The sequence below is a fragment of the Solanum dulcamara genome, chromosome 4 (genome assembly GCF_947179165.1).
Source record: "Solanum dulcamara chromosome 4, daSolDulc1.2, whole genome shotgun sequence".
Classification (NCBI taxonomy): domain Eukaryota; kingdom Viridiplantae; phylum Streptophyta; class Magnoliopsida; order Solanales; family Solanaceae; genus Solanum; species Solanum dulcamara.
In genome coordinates this window covers 37,256,151-37,260,305 of record NC_077240.1, presented here as the reverse complement: position 1 = coordinate 37,260,305, position 4,155 = coordinate 37,256,151, and the positions used below count along the sequence as shown (strand labels likewise).

Genomic DNA, 4,155 nt, shown 5'->3' with positions numbered 1-4,155 from the left:
ATATATATATATATATATATATATATAAGTTGGAAGTTCACAAAATGTAGTTTATGAAAACATATGGGCCAAGGGATTGGGCTTTGAAAGAAATCAAAATAATAAGAGAGGCCCAACACAAGGAAAGGGCCCAAGTCTTGGAACTTAACCCATTAATTAAGTGACTTATATATATATATATATATATATGTTGATGACTTTTAAGTCATATTTATCCATTAAGTTTTCTTTATCAACAAGAGGATTCAAGAGAGTTCTAGAGAGAAAGGAAGAGAAGAAACTTGAAGCTAGAGAAAGAATAGGTTCGGCCAAGGAAAAAAAAGGTAAGTCTCCGATTTTGCTTCGTGAATTAATTATCTAGGGTGTACCAAGGTGTTATGAAGGTATTGGTAATGAAATTTTATGGTTTGGAGCAGCCCAAAACGTCACCGAACAGCCCCAAAGTTTTAGCCGCGCTAGGAGAGCTTCCGAGGCAAGTTTTGGAGAGTTTCGGTAAAGGTAAGGTCTCTCCTTTAAAATTGGAGTTTATGATGTTGTTATGAGGTGTATTACGTGTCCTAAATATGGCTGGAAGCAGAGAAAATGTATAAGGGGGCATGATGCTGGAAACTACTAAATTAAAGTCGTAGTAGCTAAATCGAAGTCGCGTAGTGTATGGTCGTTGAGGCGCTGCGGGTGCAGCTGGTTGGATTGTATGTTGTAGAGCTTTAAAGTATTTTAAAAAGGGTGTGGTTGCTGCTGGTTGCAGCCACACAACCCCCCGTTTGGTATGGTTAAAGATTTTATGAAATAAAGGTTAAAAACTCTATTTTGGTATCGTAGTTTTATGCTAGTTGTTTGGAGCTTGTGTTGTGTAAAGTTGAGGTGATTTGATTGTATATATACTGCTGGTTGTTGTTGTTGATATGATTGTTGAAATGGTGGCCGAGTTGAGATCTCGGGGATGGTGTATTTATAGGGGAGATGCTGCCGAAATTTCGGCAGATTAGAAGTTAATTTGTTTGAAGGATTAAGATGAGTATATGGTGATGAATCTAATGACTATGTCAACTCTCTTGAATGTAGACTAACAAGTTGGAAGAATAAGAAAAGCTAGTAAAGCGCGGTACAGGTATGTAAAGCTAACCGTTCCTTCTTTTGGCATGTCTTTGGTATAAGTATGTAAGGCTTACCCTTCTTTTTCAAGGCATGATTCCGATATTATGGTTTCATAAGTGCTTCCATATATTCTTTGTTTTCAAAAGCTAGGTGTCAATCGTCCCAAGGAAATGACTACTTTTTCCTACAACCCGTCAATGTCTTCCAAAATGTCTATAGTTTCCCAAAACAAAGGTTTACAATATTACAAGTTTTTATGGCAATGACGATGGATATGTTTTACAACGACATTGATGATGTCGAGGATGAGAATATGTCTATGATGGCTAAGATAAGAACGGCTTCATGTATGTAGTGTTTACTCTTCTTTCTCTTGGCATGTTTTGACATAAGTATATAGAGCTACACTTTCTTTTGGCATAATTTTTATGAAACAAGTATATGTCATTTTGTACAATTTCAAGGAAGTCCTATTCGTAGAGCCACTAGGATGGTCAATTTTCTTGAGTTTCCAAAAGATATTTTTCTCGTGCTTAAATACGTGTATATGATTCCAAAAGTTTTATGTTGATATAATCCATGGTAATTTTCGAAAGGTACTTGACATGACTCTTATCTTGATTTTGAATCATAGCTCATTCTGATTTTTCTACGAGTCTTGAAAATTGGTCCTATGTGGATATGTATACGATTTGTCGTCTTATGAGATTGTGACCTTATTCTACGTTCTCTTAATATTATCTTTCGTTGATAGTCTCATCCTATAATAATTGTTCCTTCAAGGTGAGACAAAGCGACCGTGATTAATTCATAATATAATCGGAGGTTACCGACCTTCCGTCACTCCGATAGATACATGACTTTCGTTGAGCTCTCCTGCATGCTGTCTATATGTATATGTATATGTATATGGGGGATATGGGGAGGTGTATATGTGGCGCTATAGACGCATTCCCACCTGATCAGTTGGAGTAATTTTCATCCTGGACGCGGGATGCCCGGACGCGGGACATATGTGGGCACGCCGACGTTGTTCGGTGATATGACTTCTATTTTCTATGAATATGAACAAGAAATGTTTTTTTATGATAAGACAAGCATGCATGGCATCTGGCCTAAAAGGGCACTCATAGGTACAGGTTACTCTCTTATCTCACTATATGTCTATGATTCTACGATATGGTTGTTCATACCTTATGTTCTTTATTATGCTGATTTTCATGTCTTACATACTCAGTACATTACTCGTACTGACCCCCTTTTCTTTGGGGGCTGCATTTGATGCCACGCAGGTACACCTAGACAAGTAGAAGCTACTATAGAAGATGTTCCAGCGGGGTTAGCAACTCCACTTGTTCCTGGAGTGCTGCCGAGTCAGAGTATATGCGCTATGATGTTTCATTCGAAGTTAGAGACTTTGCAGACAGAGTCGTGGGTATAGAGTGTCAGCTTTGTAAGCGGCGTCACCAACCGATATGTTATTATGTAGTATGTCATGAGTTTATGAGATGATGGATTTTGGATAGCAAGATTCGGAAAGCGTAGCTATGTTTTTCATTTCTTTTTGATGCAAAATTCTAAAGAGATTGAGAATGTAATATGAATTAGCGGGTTCGCTCGGCTCCGAGCACGGGGTTGGGTGCCCATCACACCCTGTTGAGATCGGGGTGTGACATATAAGTTGGAAGTTCACAAAATGTAGTTTATGAAAACATATGGGCCAAGGGATTGGGCTTGGAAAGAAATCAAAATAATAAGAGAGGCCCAACACAAGGAAAGGACCCAAGTCTTGGAACTTAGCCCATTAATTAAGTGGCTTATATATATATATATATCTTGATGACTTTTAAGTCATATTTATCCATTAAGTTTTCTTTATCAACAAGAGGATTCAAAAGAGTTCTAGAGAGAAAGGAAGAGAAGAAACTTGAAGCTAGAGAAAGAATAGGTTCGGCCAAGGAAAAAAAAAGGTAAGTCTCCGATTTTGCTTCGTGAATTAATTATCTAGGGTGTACCAAGGTGTTATGAAGGTATTGGTAATGAAATTTTATGGTTTGGAGCAGCCCAAAACGTCACCGAACAGCCCCAAAGTTTTAGCCGCGCTAGGAGAGCTTCCGAGGCAAGTTTTGGAGAGTTTCGGTAAAGGTAAGGTCTCTTCTTTCAAATTGGAGTTTATGATGTTGTTATGAGGTGTATTACGTGTTCTAAATATGGCTGGAAGCAGAGAAAATGTATAAGGAGGCATGATGTTGGAAACTACTAAATTAAAGTCGTAGTAGCTAAATCGAAGTCGCGTAGTGTATGGTCGTTGAGGCGCTGCGGGTGCAGCTGGTTGGGTTATATGTTGCAGGCGTTTAAAGTGTTTTAAAAAGGGTGTGGTTTCTGCTGGTTGCAGCCACACGACCCCCCGTTTGGTATGGTTAAAGATTTTATGAAATAAAGGTTAAAAACTCTATTTTGGTATCGGAGTTTTATGCTAGTTGTTTGGAGCTTGTGTTGTTTAAAGTTGAGGTGATTTGATTGTGTATATACTGCTGGTTGTTGTTGTTGATATTATTGTTGACATGGTGGCCGAGTTGAGATCTCGGGGATGGTGTATTTATAGGGGAGATGCTGCCGAAATTTCGGCAGATTGGAAATTAATTTGTTTGAAGGATTGAGACAAGTATATGGTGATGAATCTAATGACTATGTCAACTCTCTTGAATGTAGAAAAATAAGTTGGACATAAGCGTAGCTAGTAAGGCGCAGCACAGGTACGTAAAGCGAACCTTTCTTTCTTTTGGCATGTCTTTAGCATAAGTATGTAAGGCTTACCCTTCTTTTTCAAGGCATGATTCCGATGTTATGGTTTCATAAGTGCTTCCATATATTCTTTGTTTTCAAAAGCTAGGTGTCAATGGTCCCAAGGAAATGACTACGTTTCCTATAACCCGTCAATGTTTCCAAAATGTCTATAGTTTCCCAAAATAAAGGTTTACAATATTACAAGCTTTTATGGCAATGACGATGGATATGTTTTACAACGACATTGATGATGTCGAGGATGAGAATATG

The 4,155-nt window shown here is 38.2% G+C and overlaps 1 long non-coding RNA gene across 1 annotated transcript; it reads left to right on the top strand.

Annotated features, from left to right (window-relative positions):
* Positions 1 to 228: 228 nt before the first annotated feature.
* LOC129884989 (uncharacterized) lies at positions 229 to 1,112 on the top strand. Its single transcript, XR_008766016.1, has 3 exons — positions 229 to 323; positions 417 to 498; positions 1,066 to 1,112. It is a non-coding gene; the product is annotated as an uncharacterized LOC129884989 (long non-coding RNA).
* The last annotated feature ends 3,043 nt before the right edge of the window (positions 1,113 to 4,155 follow it).